Raw genomic sequence first — 19,246 nt, forward strand, 5'->3', positions numbered from 1 at the left:
AAGCAAACTATCCCACTGTGTAGGAAAAGTCTGACAGGAGACCACCAGGAGATCTTACATGATCTAAAAATAAAAAAAGCAGTCGTATAAAAAGTGGAATCTAGGTCTAATTACAAAAGATGAATATAAGCAAACAACACGGCTGTGTCTACACTGGGCCACTTATTCCAGAAAATCAGCCGCTTTTCCGGAATAAGCTGCGAGCTGTCTACACTGGCCCTTGAATTTCCGGAAAAGCAACGACGCTCTACTGTACAAAATCAGCCGCTACTCCGGAAAAACTATTCTGCTCCCGCTTGGGCATAAGTCCTTATTCTGGAACACTGTTCCGGAAAAGGGCCAGTGTGGACAGCCCATTAGTCTTTTCTGGAAAAAAGCCATGATCGCGAAAATGGTGATCGGGGCTCTTTTCCGGAAAAGCGCGTCTACATTGGCCACAGACACTTTTCCGGAAAAAGGGCTTTTCCGGAAAAGCAGCCTGCCAATGTAGACGCTCCTTTTCCGGAAAAACTGAAAACGGAATAGTATTCCGTTTTAAGCAGTTCCGGAAATTCATGCCAGTGTAGAGACAGCCCACAGGTATAGAGGGACAAGATTAGAAAGGCAAAGGCATAAAATGAGCTAAATCTAGTTAGAGGCATCAAGGATAACAAGAAGATGTTCTACAAGGATATTAGGAGCAAGAGGAAGACCAAGCTCAGGGTGGGCCGATTGCTCAGTGAAGAGGGAGAAACAATAACAGGAAACTTGGAAATGGCAGAGGTGCTTAATGACATCTTTGTTTTGGTTTTCATCAAGAAGATGGATAGTGATGGAATGCCTAACATGGTGAATGCTAGTGGAAATGGGGTAGGTTTAGAAGTTAAAATAAAAGAACAAGTTAAATATTGTGTTCATTAGATGTCCGCTTCATTAGATGTCTGCAAATCACCAGGGCCTGATGAAATGCATCCTAGAATACTCAAGGAGCTGATCAACGAGATATCTGAGCCTTTAGCTATCATCTTTGAAAAGTCATGGAAGTAGGGAGAGATTCCAGAAGTCTGGAAAAGGGCAAATCTAGTGCCCATCTATAAAAAGGGAAATAAGAACAACCCAGGAAACTACAGACCAGTCAGTTTAACCTCTGTGTCGGGGAAGATAATGGAGCAAGTAATTAAGGAATTTATCTGCAAACATCTGGAAGAAAATACAGTGATGGGTAACAGCCAGCATGGATTTGTAAAGAACAAACATGTCAAAACAATCTGATAGCTTTTTTGATAGGATAACAAGTCTTATGGATAAGGGAGAAGCGGTGGACGTAGTATACTTAGCCTTTAGTAAGGCATTTGACATGGTCTCACAATCTTATCAATAAATTAGGGAAATACAATATAGATGGGGCTACTACAAGGTGGGTGCATAACTGGCTGGATAACCAATCTCAGAGAGTATCTATTATTAACAGTTCACAATCATGCAGGAGGGGTACAAGAAGTGGGGTTCTGCAGAGGTCTGTTTAGGGGCTGGTTCTGGTCAATATGTTAATCAATGATTTAGATGATGGCTTAGAGTATAATTATTAAGTTTGCAGATGATACCAAGCTGGGAGGGGTTGCAAGTGCTTTGGAGGATAGGGTCATAATTCAAAATGATCTGGACAAACTAGAGAAATGTTTCTGAGGTAAACAGGATGAAATTTAATAAGAACAAATGCAAAATACTCCACTTAGAAAGGAACAATCAGTTTCACACATATAAAATGGGATGTGACTGTCTAGGAAGGAGTACTGCAGAAAGAGATTTAGGGGTCATAGTGGATGACAAGTTAAACATGAGTCAACAGTGTGTCTCTTTTGCAAAAAAAAGCAAACATGATTCTGGGATGCATTAACAGGAGAGTTGTGAGCAAGACACGAGAAGTCATTCTTCCGCTCTACTCTGCGCTGATTAGGCCTCAATTGGAGTATTGTGTCCAGTTCCATTTCAGGAAAGATGTGGAGAAATTGGAGAAGGTCCAGAGATGAGCAACAAGAATGATTAAAGGTCTAGAAAACCTGAGCTATGAGGGAAGACTGAAAGATCTGGGTTTGTTTAGTTTAGTTTAGTTTAGAAAAGAGATAGTGGTTTTCAAGTATCATGAGGCATACCGGAGCGGTTGACAAAGGCTTCCCTTGTCGACTGGGCCGCGTCTAGACTGCCGCACTGTGCCAGATCAGCTGATTGTCAGCACAGCATGGCGGCCATTTTTATTTTAATGAAGAGAGGATTATTTAAATCCCCGCTTCACTGACTATGTCGAGTAAACTACTTTACATGGCTCCGTCGACAGAGCCATGTAGTCTAAACACACCCACAGTGTCACTGATTGCAGAGCTAGTATACTGAAATATGCAGGCACAGTGTGTTTTATACTCCTGTGTTTAGGACAACTGTGTATGCTTTGTGCCAAGGGCTTGTCTTAAAAATAAAGTTGTTAGTGTTCATTTGATGATGCAAATATTCTGCAGTACTGACATTATAAATGGAGTCTGTGGCTCCAATCCTGTACAATTGATTTCAACAGCAAAACTTGTGATTTGACTTTGATGGAGCGGCTGAAGTCTTTAGTGAATATAGTAAAGAAGAAGGTTATGACAGTTCAAAGGAATTAAGAGTCTGAAATCTATGTGAATATGGTCAAGAACAAAGAGAGATTTTCACTCATCTTGCTTTGTGGCCTTGCACCAATGAATAGCAGGGAATGTAAAGTGACATCTGTTTCAAATTTGATAAAATGAACACTGCAATGAAAAAACAAACTTGTTCCCTTTTAAAAGTGTTCTTGCAGTTTCTTTTGACTTGTGGTGTGTTCTCAGCTGGGTAGCATAAAATGAGAGGCATAAATTATTAACATTTCCTGTTTGGGAGATGTATCAGCATGTTCAGTAACAGTGAACTATGCCCTAACTGCTGTACACAGAAATTAAAAATAAAATGTCCAACTATAACTCAAAGGAAAAATTGAGGAGGAAGAAGGGAAACATTTTAACAAAGTATAAAAATACACACACGATCTTGACTATTTTGACAAGAGCTGAAGACATTTTAGCCACTGTGCTGCTCTTATTTTTCTTTTCCAAAGGTGAATTAATGTAGTTAACTTCAGTAATCATGAAAATGGCATGATGTGACTGGTTGCAGCTAACTCTAGTTGCAATACATATAGATGGTGAAGTTTATATTACTGCGAAGGGGCTACACAAGGTCTATACAATGCTTAACGCCATGTTATGGTTTTAAGTGGGACATAAGACCTTTCTTGTGCCAGTTGTCTGCACTGGGATAAATGCTTCCCCATGTAGTAGCTCTGCTAATGCCTGTCATCTTGACACTTCTGAACAGGTTGATATTTTAACAAACTTCCTGCATATCTTGCTCTCTGGAATGAGAGTTGTCATATTTGATTCGCCAGCTGTTTTAGATGGAGTAAGAGTTACAAATAACAGTGGTCAAAAAAGCAGAATGAGGAGAATTTGCATATCTTGATTTGTCAAATGCTAATCCTTATGTAACCCTTCTGCCAGGTAGCGCTGGCAGCAGCCATGGCCAGGGCCAGGTTCAATATCTAGGGGTTCCTTTTCATCCATCTCACATAGAACTGGCTCAAGCTCCCAGCCAGTAGCCTGGGAAATTCACATACCCCTGGGCGCCTCTGAGAGGCAATGCTTCCCTACTCAAACGCACAGAGTCTGAGCGTAGAAAAGAAACTTTTAATGAAAGAGGGAGAGAAGTAACGTGTCATTAACTTGGGAAAACACCAGAAACAGAATTCATAACTAACCCACGAGTGATCGTCCCACCTCAAGCGGATTGAGCAATGTCCTTTGCCTCTCATGCTCACAAGTCCAGCAATGTAAGTGTTCCATTCACATGCCCAACCTTTCTCCACACCCCCCTCACAGTTTCTGCCCTTGATCAAGGCAGACCAGAGCTCAGGGGTGATTTTCAGAGCTCACCTCCCACCCTTTGGGGGGTGGGGATAGGAGTCATCTCACCCACTGCATTGGCCACTAACTGCTGCTCCTGCCAGCCACCCCGCTGGCCACCTGCTACTGCTCTTACCAGCTGGCCACCAGCCACTCCTGCCAGCCTCCCTGCTAGTTGCCTGCCGCTATTCCTACCGGCCATCCACCGGCCGCTCCCGGCAGCTGCCCACTGCTGTTCCTACTGGCTGCCTGCCAGCCACTCCTGCCAGCTGCCCAGCTGGCCGCCTGCTCCTGCCAGCTGCTGCTTCCACAATGGGTCTGGCTCTGGGCCAAACCTAGTGATTTCAGCTCTTTGTCAGTTTTTCAGGGATTTCATTTCTTGCCCTACCACACAGGCTTGTCAAAAGATTCCAGCTCCTACTGGGATAATATTTCAAAATAACAAAGAGACTCCTTATGGAGTCTGTTTTAAGTCTATCCTTAGAACGGAGTGGGGGGTGAGGGAGAGGGAGACAGGTTGAACCAGTCTTACAGCTCATGCCTGGAAAGTATGTAGCAGTGGTCCCCAACCTTTCATGGCATCCGGGGGTGCGGCTGCTCAAGCGCCGGGCGGCCAGGGGCGGGGCCGCTCATGTGCCACGTGCCCAGGGGCGGGGCCACCCACACACCCTGCACACAGGGCCAGCACCGTGCATGTGCTGCACGCCTGGGGCAGGGGCTGCCCACGCACCCTGCACCGGCACCGAGCATGTGCCGCGCACCTGGGGCAGGGGCCACCCACGTGCCATGCACCCAGGGCCAGCACCACGCATGTGCCGTGCACCGGGGGTGGGGCCAGCCCAGATGTGTTGGCGGGCGCACATAAATGCCCCAGCGGGTGCCATGGCGCCTGCGGGCACCGTGTTGGGGACCACTGGTATGTAGCCTGCTGGTTCAAGCTCCTTTCACCCCAATCCAATCCACTTGAGTGGAGAGGGAAGGCTTGTCCATCCGAGACTCTTCTCAATGACAGTGTCCCTTCTGCAAGCACTGGTAGTCACAGTTTACAACTCCTACATCTAGGCTATGTCTAGACTGTGAGCTTTTTTCAAAAGACACTTTTCTAAAGAAATCTTTTGATAAAGCTTCTTTCAAAAGAGAGTGTCCACACTTCAAGAGCGGATCGAAAAAACAATCTGATTTTTGAAAGAGAGGATCCAGACTGCTAAGATGCTCTCTAGCAAAAAGGGCACCTGAAACCACTTCTGACAGGTCATGAGGGCAGCATTTAGTTCTGGGTGCTGCTGCATGAGGCTCACAGAAACGTGCTTAAAGGGACCCCCTAGACAGCCATTTCTCTGCTTCTGCTACTTGCTTGCCTACCTCACTGAGGGACAGAAAAGCTTTTGCGGTGTGTGCTCTAGTTGCCCAGCTTTCTTGGATGCCACAGCATTTTGGTTTTGTGTTTGTTTTTCTATTTTTTTAAATTTATTTTTGCTATGGAGCCGGAGCTGACCCTGGGCAGGTGATGGCCCCACACTGTCATGCTGCAGTTTCTGCAGCACTTCCACCATACCATTATGATGCTCCAGCTGGACTCAGACCTCAGCCTTGAGACCCTCGACCTGGATGCAGGACCAATGCCCTTGCCCCCAGTACTCCTGTCCGAGAGGGAATTTTAGAGGCTGGACACCAGTTCTGACTGGTGGGGCCACTTCATCCTGGAGCGGTGGAACAACCAGCAGTGGCTCCAAAACTTCTGCATGGGGAAGGCCACATTACTGGAGCTGTTTGCCTGGCTCACCCCTGCCGTCCAATGACAGGACACCCACTTGTGGCCCATCATCCCCCTGTGAACCTGAACCAGGCTCAGATTGAGGTAGAATGCGCCTTCAGGCATCTAAAGAGGTGGTTCAGGTGCCTGCTCACTCGCCTCGACATTGAACATCCCCAAGGTGGTGTCTGAATGTTGCATGCTCCATAATCTTATATAGAGCAAAGGGGAGGCCTTCTTCCCAGAGTGGGTGACAGTGGCTGTTGGTGAGGGGATGCAGTTTGAGCAGCCCCAGACAGCTGCCATCCACCAAGCCCACTGGGAGGCCCTGAGGGAGAGATTCTCTGAAGGAGCCCAATGACTCTCCCCAGGGCTTCCCCAATGGGGGCTTGGCCCTGGCCCCCCAATACCTTTCCCACCACTACTCATCCCTGCCCCCACTTCCCGGACATTCAATAAAGACAACAAGTTTTGATTGAAAAATAAACTTTGTATTCACTTGGAATAAATGTAATTAACTGGGATGGAGGGGGGCTCAGAACCTGGAGGGGGGCTCAGAACCTGGAGGAGAGAGACAGAGGAGGCTCAGGGCTGAGGGTGTCACCTGGACCACAAGCTCCTGCCGCCTTGGATCCAGGGACCTTGACAGACTCGGTTTTGGGTGGGGCCTGGGACAGTAGGGGGCTGGGCAGGAGTGGGGGCTTCAGTTGGATCTGGGATGGCAGGGGGACAGGGAGCAGGGAGGGACAGGGGGAAGGAAAAGCAGCGATGGGGACAGGACCTGGGAAGGCCATGACCTCTCAGATTGTGGCACACAACACAATGCACTGCTGGACCAGCTTGACCAATAGGCACTTGTGCCACAAAGCCTCTGTGCTTATTCTCTCTGCAATGGTGTTCTTAATTTCTTGGAGCACCCCGATATACTGGCGCATGAGATTTTGGTACATGTGCCAGTGTCTGCGGCTTCCACGGATGCAGGTGGGCGGCTGGGCTGGTGTGGCTCACCCCTCAGGGATGGATGGTGCTGCTGTGGAGGACAAGAGGGACAGGTGGCCAATCGTGTGTGCACACTGTCCCTGAGGGCGTGCCCTCCTCTGTGAGCAGCGAGTAACTGTCCTTGGAACAGAGAATGCTGATGTTCTGAAAGCAAGCCCACGTGTGCTTTGGCCAGCAGCCCCGGCCTCACAGGGGCCTCGAGGTGCCCAGGGGACCATCCTGCATTCCCCTTCCCCCCACCAATGGCCAAGAAGCCCAGGGAAGTGTCCCGCCACAGTGGGTTCCCAGGTGTTGAAGAGGGGCATGGAGCGGCCCGTCTGCAGCAGCGGGTGGTAGGAGTGGCAGCACTGTCTGCAGCATTGGGTGGTGCCTCGTGCGTGCACATTTGGGCCATGTACTATGTGCGACACTCGTCGCTCTGTGTGGGGTCGTGCATGCACCTTTGTGCTCAGCCGCATTGGGTAGTGCCTGGTGGGGGGAGGACAGTCCTCCCTGGGGTCAGACATGTGTGGGACCCTCCCCAGGCTGTGAGCAGCAGCCTGGGTGTGCTCTGGGACTGGCTCCTGGCACCATGTGTCACACACTGCCTCTGCACATGCTTGCACGTGCACGAACAGCTGCATGCTGTCCAGGCCAAGCATGATGAGTGACAATTGCGCACCATCCCCTGTGCTCCCGCCTCCTCCGCCCTGTGCATGTGGCAACCTCACAGCACTCACCTGATGCACCCTCCCTGGTGTCTGAAGATGTCTGGGAGGTCATCTGGGTCTGGGGGACCATCTCCAGGGAGAGGGTCAGACCACTCCCGGGCTACGTCTAGACTACATGGCTCCATCAATGGAGCCATGTACAATAGTTCATTTGGCATAGTCAAAGAAGCGGGGATTATAATTATAATTATAATAATAATCCCCGCTTCATTAAAATAAAAATGGCTGCCACGCTGTGTCGACGATCATCTGATTTGGCACAGCGTGGCAGTCTAGATGCGGCACGGTCAACAAGGAAAGCCTTTGTCGACCACTCTGGTATGCCTTCTCCTTTTTTTGATTTCAAAGGGCTAACTTTAATAAATTAAGGAAATTAGTTAGGGAAGTTGATTGGACTAAAGAAATTATGGATCCTGAGGTGGAGGAGGCCTGGAATTATTTTAAGTTAAAGTTGTAGAAGCTGTCGGAAGCCTGTATCCCAAGAAAAGGGAAAAAATGTATAGGCAGGTGTGTTAGACCAAGCTGGATGAGCAAGCATCTCAGGGTATGTCTACACTACAGCGCTAATTCGAACTAAGCTAATTCGAACTAACGCATCTAGAACTAAAAACTAGTTCGAATTAGCGTTTTGCTAATTCGAACAAGCATGTCCACATTAAGTGGACCCTGAACAGGGCTTAAGGATGGCCGGAAACATTGCCGGCAGGGCATCAGAGAAGGACTTAGAGCGTGGAGATGCTGCCTCAGGCTAGCCGAGGGCTGTGCTTAAAGGGTCCCGACCCCCACCCCGGACAGACAGTTCTCAGGGGTGCCCTGCTTGCAAAGCAGTCCTGGCTTGGAGTGCCCTGAGTGCCCACACTCTAGACGTGTTAGTTCGAATTATCTTAGTTCTAGACGCGTTAGTTCGAATTAGCTTAGTTCGAATTAACTAATTCGAACTAAGTTAGTTCGAATTAGCGCTGTAGTGTAGACATACCCTTATTAAGGTAAGAGCATGTAGGGACAAAGTGAGAAAGGCTAAAAGTCAGGTAGAGTTGGACCTTGCAAAGGGAATTAAAACCAACAGTAAAAGGTTTTATAGCCATATAAATAGGAAAACAAAAAACAAAAAAAGAAGAAGTAGGACCGCTAATTACTAAGGATGGAGTGGAGGTTAAGGATAATCTAGGAATGGCCCAATATCTAAACAAATACTTTGCTTTAGTCTTTAATACATGAGGGTATGTCTACACTACCCTCCTAGTTCGAACTAGGAGGGTAATGTATGCATACCGCACTTGCTAATGAAGCCCGGGATTTGAATTTCCCGGGCTTCATTAGCATAAGCGGGGAGCCGCCATTTTTAAATCCCCGCTGCTTCGAACCCCGTGTAGCGCGGCTACACGGGGCTCGAACTAGGTAGTTCGGACTAGGGTGCCTATTCCGAACTACCGGTACACCTCGTTTCACGAGGAGTAACGGTAGTTCGGAATAGGACCCTAGTCCGAACTACCTAGTTCGAGCCCCGTGTAGCCGCGCTACACGGGGTTCGAAGCAGCGGGGATTTAAAAATGGCGGCTCCCCGCTTATGCTAATGAAGCCCGGGAAATTCAAATCCCGGGCTTCATTAGCAAGTGCGGTATGCATACATTACCCCGCTAGTTCGAACTAGCGGGGTAGTGTAGACATACCCTGAGTCTTTAATGAGGCTAATGAAGAGCTTAGGGATAATGGTAACATAACAAATGGGACTAAGGATATGGAGGTAGATATTACCATATCTGTGGTAAAAGTCAAACTTGAACAGATTAATGGGAGTAAATCGGGGGGCCCAGATAATTTTCATCCAAGAATATTAAAGGAACTGGCACATGAACTTGCAAGTCCATTAGCAAATTTTTTTAATAAATCTCTAAACTCAGGGGTTGTACCATTTGACTGCAGAATTGCTAATATAGTTCCTATTTTTAAGAAAGGGTAAAAAAGAGACCAGGGTAACCATAGGCCTGTTAGTTTGACATCTGTAGTATGCAAGATCTTGGAAAAAATGTTGAAGGAGAAAGTAGTTAGAGACATTGAGGCTAATGGCAATTGGGACAAATTACAACATGGTTTTACAAAAGGTAGATCGTGCCAAACCAACCTGATCTCCTTTTTTGAGAAAGTAACAGATTTTTTAGATAAAGGAAATGCAGTGGATCTAATCTACCTTGACTTTAGTAAGTCATTTGATACAGTATCACATGGGAAATTATTGGTTAAATTGGAAAAGATAGGGATCAATATGAAAGTTGAGAGAAGGATAAGCAACTAGTTAAAGGGGAGACTAGAGCGGGTCATATTGAAAGGTGAACTGTTAGGTTGGAGGAAGGTTACTAGCAGAGTTCCTCGGGGACCAGTTTTGGGGCCAATTTTATTTAATCTTTTTATCGCTGACCTTGGCACCAAAAGTGGAAGTGTCCTGATAAAATCTGCGGATGACACAAAGTTGGGAATTTCTTGCCAATTCAGAAAAGGATATCATACAGGAAGATCTGGATGATCTTGTAAATTGGAGTGATAGCAATAGGATGAAATTTAATAGTGAGAAGTATAAGGTTATTCGTTTAGGAATTAATAACAAGAATTTTAGTTATAAGCTGGGGACACATCAGTTGGAAGTAACGGAGGAGGAGAAGGACGTCAGAGTCCTGGTTGATTATAGGATTACTATGAGCCGCTATTGTGACATGGCCGTGAAAAAGGCTAATACGGTCTTGGGATGTATTAGGCGAGGTATTTCCAGTAGGGATAAGGAGGTGTTAGTGCCATTATACAAGGCATTGGTGAGACCCCATTTGGAATACTGTGTGCGGTTCTGGTCTCCCATGTTTAAGAAGGACGAATTCAAACTGGAACAGGTACAAAGAAGGGCCACTAGGATGATCCGAGGAATGGAAAACCTGTCTTATGAAAGGAGACTCAAGGAGCTTGGCTTGTTTACCTTAACCAAAAGAAGGCTGAGGGGGGACATGATTGCACTCTTTAAATATATTAAAGAGATAAATATCAGGGAGGGAGAGGAATTATTTAAGCTTAATATCAATGTGGACACAAGAACAAATGGATATAAGCTGGCTAGTAGGAAGTTTAGACTTGAGATTAGACGAAGGTTTCTAACCATTAGAGGAGTCAGGTTCTGGAACGGCCTTCCAAGGGAAGTAGGGGGGGCAAAAGATCTATCTGGTTTCAAGATTAAACTAGATGGGTTTATGAAGGGGATGTTTTGATGAGATAACATGATCTTGGTAACTAATTGACCATTCATTATCAGTGGAAAATAGGTCAATGGAGGGATGATAGGAGTTACTGTAGAGAACTTTCTGGGTGTCTGGCTGTTGAGTCTTGCCCACATGCTCAGGGTTTAGCTGATCGCCATATTTGGGGTTGGGAAGGAATTTTCCTCCAGGGTAGATTGGCAGAGGCCCTGGAGGTTTTTCGCCTTCCTCTGTAGCATGGGGGACAGATCACAGCTGGAGGATTCTCTGCATCTTGGGGTCTTCAAAGTATTTGAAGGCTTCAATATCTGAGATATAGGTGAGAGGATTATTCTAGGAGGGGTGGGTGAGATTCTGTGGCCTGCACTGTGCAGGGGGTCAGACTAGATGATGATAATGGTCCCTTCTGACCTTGGAGTCTATGAGTCCTTCTCCTGCAGCTGTGGTCATCAGGGTCATCGTCGTTCTGGAGCTCCAGCTGGTTCTGAATGGGTATCTCCATCCCTGACTCCAAGAGCACCCGTGGAGACAGGGGTTTTCCACCCCCCAGGAATCTGTCCAGCTCCTCACAGTAGGGGCAGTAGTGAGGAGCATTCCCTGGAGTGGGAGCTTGTGACGGACCGGGCCGTGTCTGGGCATAGCTGAGGGCATCTGCTCAGGGCGAATTGCTCAAATCCAGGGCTCCTTACAGCCCCCAGACTGGTGACCTCTCCAAATAGGCCACAAACCAGTCCCACAGAGCGCTTCAGCAGCCTGCCTGAAGCCTCACGAGCAAAACCCCTCTGACACCCCAGCAATAACCGTGCCTCAGATGGCCCCAGACCTCATACACAGGTGGGGGGTCCTAGCACCCAATCCCACCTACCCCGAACAAGTTCTGTCCGGTTCCAGGAAACCAGCCACAGATCCCTGGCCAATTTACCCTCTGGATCTTACCCACAAACCACGCTGGGCCAATCCTTTAGCATCTAACAACTAAAGGTTTATTAACACAAGAAAGAAAAGCATGAGAGTAAGGTTATTAAAGTACAGTACTTTACATGCACTGAATCTCCCAGTCCTCGATGCAGGCTCTAGCAGAGATGTTACAGCTGCCGGTTTAAGAGTTCTTATTGCACATCCTATCATCAGGATGGGTTCACAGGTCTTCCAGGCTCTTTGATCCCTGCAATGCTGCCTCTGGGATGAAGTGCTGAGCTGAGAACCAAATGGCATCGACCACATGGCCTCTTTATACCTCCTTCCTGGCCTCTTCTTGTATGCAGCAGGTCACCTGGTCAGAGGCCAATCTCTATGTTCCCTGCTGGCTGCTCTCAGGTGACAGCCCCCATTCTTTGGGTGTGTCCATAGCCCATTGAGAGCCATTGTTCCACAGGGCCTCAGTAATTAGCATGTCCACAGGCCCGGCCCTGCCCAATGCTTAACCACATGCAGGGAAATCTTCAGTGTCCATACAAGTACATTCTCATAATTGCACACACAGACATTATACAAACACAAGAACAGCATACATAGGATTATCAGATAATAAGCTTCTATTCAATACCTCACATGGCCCCCTCCTATACCATTTTTGGGGCCAACACCCCCACCTATGGGTGCATCAGTGATCTGGCTGCTCCCCTCAAGATCCAGCAATGTGACAGAGCTGCACTCACGGGCCCTGGCATAACCCTACCACAATTCCTTCACTTTGCTCCTCACTTGGTCTAGGGTGTGGGGGTGGTGGCCTCTTTTGGCCAGACTATTGGCCATGTGGCCATAAATGTCCGCATTCCTGTGGCATGACTGGAGGGCGTGCAAGGACTCCTCCTCTGATCACAGCTCCAAAAGTTTCAGGACCTCAGCCCCTAACCAGGATGGAGCCCGGTGTTTTGTGACTCTGGGTGGGTCTTGGGATGGCTCCCTGGAAGAGTCATGGAGGGTCTCAGGAAGCTTGTGGCTCGCACATGGCTCCTTGTCTGTGTGGCAAGTCAGGTCAGGGTCCTACTGTGAGGCCAGCTTCCTGCCACAAGGCTTGTACCGGGTGCCTGCGGCTTTAAGACATGGGCTGGAGACAGGAACTATAGAGCAGTGATTAGTGTAGACAGACTATCCCAGGGCACCTGCGCTTTTTCCTGGAGGCCTTTTTTTTTTCAAAGGAACTGCCTCTTCCGCGTCCATACATGCCTTTTTTTGAAAGAGCTCTTTCGAAAAAGGTGTTCTTCCTTGTAATTTGAGGTTTACCAATTTCAAAAGAAGTGCCATGTTCTTTCGATTTAATTTTGAAAGAATGTGATTGCTGTATGCAGGTGACATTTTTTTGAAAAAAGGCAATTTTTTCAAAAAAACTATGTAGTCTAGACATGCCCCTAGGGCCGTGGTCACCAACAGGTCGATCGAGGCCTCGACCAGTTGATCACGAGGCGTCCTGTCCGCCCCGCCCCCATTTCCCTCCCACCCCCAAGAAGCCCCACTACCTACCTCCCATGAAAATGGAGGTAGTGTAGGCTTCCCGGGGATGGACAGAAGTCCCGCAGCTTAGCACCACTTCCGGCGATTCTGGAAGTAGCGCTAGCTGCTCTGCTGGGTTTACTGCAGGAGGAAACATCGGCTCCCTGCACCGCATGGGAGGGGTGAGTCAGCCCCGGGGGAGGCGTGGGGTTTCCCTGCGCTGGGGGGGGGTCAGCCCTGGGGCAGGCACGTGCAGGGTTTCCCTGCGCTGGGGGGGGGGTCGGCCCCGGGGCAGGCGTGCGCGCGCGGGGCTTCCCTGCACCATGAGTGGGTCGGCCCCCTGGGCAGGCGCGTGCAAGGTTTTCCTGCACCGGGGGGGGGGGGGGGGGGCGGCCCCGGGGCAGGCATGCGCGCATTCCCTGTGCCGCAGGTGGGTCAGCCCTGGGGCAGGCACGCACTGGTTTTCCTCTGGGGGCGGGGGAATCCTGGGAGAGGCAGATACAGGGGACTCTCTGCCTTCACTGGCACCCCACTCCACAGCCCCCACTCCCCAGCCACAGAATTCTGTACCCACTCTCCTGTCCCCACTCCCCAAACTCTGTCCCCACTCCACTGTCCCCACTCCCCGAACTCTGTCCCCACTCTCCTGTCCCCAACCACAGAATTCTGTTCCCCACTCCCCGAACTCTGTCCCCACTCTCCTGTCCCCAGGACTCCTCTCCCCTTTCAGCTGACTGCATTGGAATCAGTGGTTCAGACCCTGCTTACACTTAGATATAGACTACGTTCAGTATGGCACGCTGGGAGCTTTGGAACATGTACTGTCTCAATCACAAACCACTGATATTGTACCTATTTCCAGCAGTAATAAGTAAGTGTTGTAACAAAAGAGTAATCAGTGGGTGATATGCTTATCAGAGATGTAGTAGGATGTATTATGGTAAAATACATATTGCACCTCTGGACTAGACTTTTTTGAAGTGTTTGGAACTTTTTGAATACAGCCCTGCACTTTTTAGTTCGGAAATTCACACACTGTACACCAATGGGAAGGACTTGCTGAAACATTAAAAATCTTGCACTTGTAAGAAGCTTTTGACATTTCCTGTTGAATTTGACTTTAAAAAAAAGCCTTTTACATTTCCTGTTTAATGGATCAGCATGGTGTTTGTCAGTAAAATGGCAAACATCAACCACCCCAGTCTATACAAGGCTGACATAAAATCATAATAGAGAGGTGAATAATACCACAGGATTGCTCAGGAAATGTGTAATTATGCTTTTTGATATTTCTGCATGTTGGAATAGGTTCAGAAGTTGCATTATATTAAATTGATTAGTACTTTTCACTTACCAGTTGTAGAAATGGCACTGAGAATCTGAAAGAAAAGATATCATATCTAAGAAAAATAACTTTTTAATTGTAAATGGGTAAATGATGAGAAGCAGTTTGATTCTCAAGATATAGTAGGGCAAATCATGTACATCCATGTAGCTTCATAGAAACCAGTAGATCTATGCCAATTTACATCAGCTAAGGGTCTGCCCTTATAAATTTTAATTGGCACTGAGAAAGAAGGGTAAAGCCATCTTCCCAAAAACATATTAAAGTAGTCAACCTTATCAAGGAGGAAGACTCCTACTATTTCATAAGTAAATGTAAAAGTTCATAGTTTCCTTCCTCTTTCTAAAATTCATCGTTACTGGACCTTTAAGCTTAACAACCTTTGCCTTTATTAACCTTGACACCGTAACTTGTAACTATAGATACAGTACTCATCCACCCCTTCCTTTTAATATCTGTTCCAATGATTTATAAAAATGTATGGAAATTCACAATGTACATTGCCAGTTTATGATTCAAAGCTTACAAAAGTATTTTTTCCCTGTAAGATACTGTACAATCATCTTTTTATATTTATCCCGTGAGCATCTGCTAAGAAAATAAAAGAACATGTCATTTTGACAACCAAGAAAGCTCTATAAAAAGTCTGTTGCCATGTTTAAATGCCTACACACAGTTGCTATAGTAATAACATTCTCAAAATGATGTAAGAATTGACACAGCTCATTGCCAGTCCTTTCTGGGACAGGGAAACATGCTGGACTGAGTTGATGAAAGCAGTCAATGAATTAGAACAGAGCTCCCTTATTATAGTTTCAGGTGCCCCATGCTCCATTCTGTGGTAAGCAAAAAGACAATCTAAACCCACAAGCCTTAGCTGGACAGGAGACATGGAGAGGAATGGAGCATTTGTCTCTTTCCTGATTTAATGTAAACCCTTTCTCAGGATTTATATAACTAGGGAAGGGCTAGAGATGTCAGCTGCTCACCGCAATTTCTCTCATGCAACAAAATAGGACAATTCGCGGCACATATTTTTCAAGTTACCTGTGTGGGTTCCTTGCCTGCCCCATGGAACACTCTTAACAGTGGAGCTCCAGAGCAGCTAGTGGTCTGTAGTGCCCCTTTCTGCACACCAGCAGCAGTTACCATTCTATGAAAGGAAGGGAGGGAGGGAGGGAGGTGAAGGTTGTGGATGCCTCAAAGTCTGTGGGTTTGGGAGTCTGAACTTGCAGCTGCTTCTGAGGAGGGCAGGAAAGCCTATTTCTCATGGGAGAGTTATGGGGACTCTTTGTGATGCATGAGGAATTAAGCATGCAAATCCTAAGCTTTATACTGGGAACTGTAGTGTAGGGATGTTAAGGACTAGTTGACAAGCAAATGCTTATTGGATAGTCAGTTGTCTAGTTGACTAGTTGATTTCTCCCCTCCCCCCTTGCTGCCTCTATCAGATAGAGGTAGCAAAGGGGGATAAAGGGGTACTTCAAAGTGGCGGTGCTGCACAGCTGAGCCGGGGATCAGCTGTGCAGCAATGCCTACTGCCTAGCATGGAGCCCAGGGTCAGCTGGGGACTCCCCAGCTGATCCCGGGGTTCCGCTGAAATGCTGTCTGGAGTCCGGGATCAGCTGTGGAGTCCCCAGCTGACCCCGGCTCTGCCTGGCATTTCAAATCAGCTGCAGAGCATGGAGCCCGGAGTAAAATCTTTACTTAAACATCAGCCCTTCCTCCCCCTTCTTTTTAGCTGAAGAGATTTTTCAGAAAGAAAACAAGTTTATTTGAAATTATTTTAGGATATGTTAAGGGTGGTAATTGTCCTTTGGAGGGAGGTGGGAGAGAAAAGAAGTTAGTTCAGGTGGGCTGGAGTTGTTATTTAAGTTCATTTCTATTTCCTAGAGGACCCATATAAATCAAGCACACACGCAAGAGCAAAAGAACAGCGAAGGCAGAAAACTCAGCTTTTGTCTCTAATGTTGACTTTCATTTGCAGCCTCAGTGCTCGAAACATTGTGCTGGGTCTGTGTTGTATCAGCCATGCCAAGACCTGGCAAACTTGTACCAGCATCAGGCTGGTATGGGTATCGCAATTAGCTGCTTCTCTGATCACAGGTTTACAGCATTATCGCAGAATGTACTGTCTTAGGCTACGTCTAGACTACATGCCTCTGTCGCCAGAGGCATGTAGATTAGGCTACCAGGCATAGGAAAATGAAGCGGCGATTTAAATAATCGCTGCTTCATTTAAATTTACATGGCTGCCGCGTTGAGCCGATCAGCTGTTTGTCGGCTCAGCGCGGTAGTCTGGACGCGCGGGTGTCGACATCAAAGTCATTTGTTGACCACCCAGATAAACCTCATTCCAGGATGCATACCTGGGTGGTCGACAAATGCCTTTGATGTCAACACCCGCGCGTCCAGACTACCGCGCTGAGCCGACAAACAGCTGATCGGCTCAACGAGGCAGCCATGTAAATTTAAATGAAGCGGCGATTATTTAAATCGCCGCTTCATTTTCCTATGCCTGGTAGCCTAATCTACATGCCTCTGGCGACAGAGGCATGTAGTCTAGACGTAGCCTTAGTTGGCTAGAGCCCTAGACTGAAAGAAAAAGGAGAGAGTGATAGAAAAGAGAAGAAATAAGGTGGGGAAGGAAACAAATACGTGAATATACGTGTGTGACAAAGTTTCACCTCTAAGTGAGGGTTTGGATTTATCCAGAGCTGGCAGAAGTGGTGATGTCATCTGGATCCCCCTCTCTGGCCCAGTCTGATCAGGACATTTCTTGGGATTAGGACTAAGAAGGCCTAGGATCTCAGGAGACTATGGGGGGACATGGCAGCCATGATAGTGAGGCTTTTTCCGTAACCAGTTTTTCTCCCCAACTCTATTTTATTTTAAGGAATAGAAAAAGGGAGTGGTGGATGGAATAACTCAGCCACTCATTATTTTGTTCACCAGTGAGGCCTGATTTTCAACATGCCAATTTTAGTTCCTTATATTCTGGTTTCATGGTTTTGTTATTTACCAAGAAAGATCTTGAAACAGTCCTCAAACTATATCATTAGGCCTGTCAGTCCTCGAACTAGTCAGCCCTCTTTTGAGCCTTTTTCTATCACCATTTGTTCTGAGAAGTTATTGTTGATGTCTTATGAACTTCTACTCATGACTTACAATTGAGCTTGCCATTAAGATCCAGTTATTACAACACAGCTGGAGACTACAAATCTATGTATGTACACAGGAGGGTCAACAGACTTGCCATGCCCCTGGGCAAGGTGAGGAATGGCCAGCTCTGTGCTCCCAGAAGGGAAGGAGCTTAGGGTGAAAGGGGCATTCTGGCAGTGATTTCAAGGCCCTGGGGTTCCAGCTGCTGCTACCCTTCTGAATCGCTGGGATCAGAGTAGTTACCTTTTGTGCCCTCCTGGTTGGAGGGCCTCAATATACATTTGAAGAATTTAGTAAAATTGATGTAAGGTAAGCCTGAATCCAATATAATGTGTATAGATTTACTCAATGGGGAGAGGGGGGTATCAAAATTATATGGATAAAAAGTAGGTACTAATGGTACCCTTAACTTATGTCAGTAATTTAGAGATACTTTATACATTATAATTAGAATCATTAAGTCTGTTATGCAGTAAACTGTGAGCTTTCCTAGTATCTCTTGGCTATCTCTAGATATGTTTCACAAAAAATATAGAGCTAAAGGCCAAAAGAGACCACCTCATACCTGCTCTGACCTTCTACATATTGTAGGGCACCAACACCTCCTATCACTTTCACATTCAACCCAACAATTGAAATTAGGCAAACAAAGTACTGCAGTCCATAGCAGACTAAACAAGAAGGGTGCATCCACACAGCAGGGCTTAACTCAAAATAAGCTATGCAAATTGAGTTACGTCAACTGCGTAGCTTATTTCGAAATAGGGACGTTTACACAGCACTTATTTAGAAGTAGAGCACTCTTCCTCCGACTTCCCTTCTTCCTTGTGCAATGAGGGTTACAGGAATCGGAGTAAAAAGTCCTCCAGCTTGACAGTATTCTAACATTATTTCAAAATAACTGCCTGCTGTGCAGATGCGAACTAAGTTATTTTGAAATAATGTTGCTATACAGACATACCCTTATATGTCTCAGGGACAGAGTAAGATAGACTAAGGTGGACTGGTTCCTGGGCCCAAATAATAATTGAGAAATTAACATGTATCTTCATTATGTGATGCAGTAATGTTGGCCATGTTATGTGGGCATGAAAACAAAATTATTATTCTTTACCCTTTCCATGGATTTCTTGTTTACTTTTCTTCTGAACCTGAAGTTCTTTTGTGTAGGGGGAAGTTGGCAACTATCTTGCAAGTAGCCTTATTCTTAGATATTGGATAACCAGGCTGGATTTTGATCACACTGAACTCTTGGATGATCTAGAACAGGGCTACTCAATTTTGGAAACCCTGGGGGCCACAATGATACTCAAAGCACATGCTGAGGGCTGCAACTTAAGTGAGGTTGCATATACATGCTAATATATATGCAAATCGCTTCTTTCACACTGATGGGCATGAATACAAAGATTAAGGCAAGACTACACAGCATGCAGGCCCCATTTAAGTCAGTTCTGCTGATATTAATAAAATGCAATATTTATCGGATTTCCACCCACATGACAGCACTTCTAATGAGCAATGACAGTCCAGGAATTTAACTACTAAAACACATATTAACAGAAGACCATTATATTGACTACTTTTTTGTTTTGGCTCTGACCCATGGGCCGCGTGTTAAGCCCTATATAAATTAAAACTGCACAGCAGGCTGTGGG

The 19,246-nt window shown here is 46.6% G+C and overlaps 1 protein-coding gene across 10 annotated transcripts in view; it reads left to right on the forward strand.

The window, feature by feature from the left end:
• IRAG1 (inositol 1,4,5-triphosphate receptor associated 1) overlaps positions 1–19,246 on the forward strand; it is a 190,152-nt gene that overhangs the window by 7,005 nt on the left and 163,901 nt on the right. The window lies entirely within an intron of this gene.

Source organism: Pelodiscus sinensis, chromosome 4 (assembly GCF_049634645.1).
Source record: "Pelodiscus sinensis isolate JC-2024 chromosome 4, ASM4963464v1, whole genome shotgun sequence".
Taxonomy (NCBI): Eukaryota; Metazoa; Chordata; order Testudines; family Trionychidae; genus Pelodiscus; species Pelodiscus sinensis.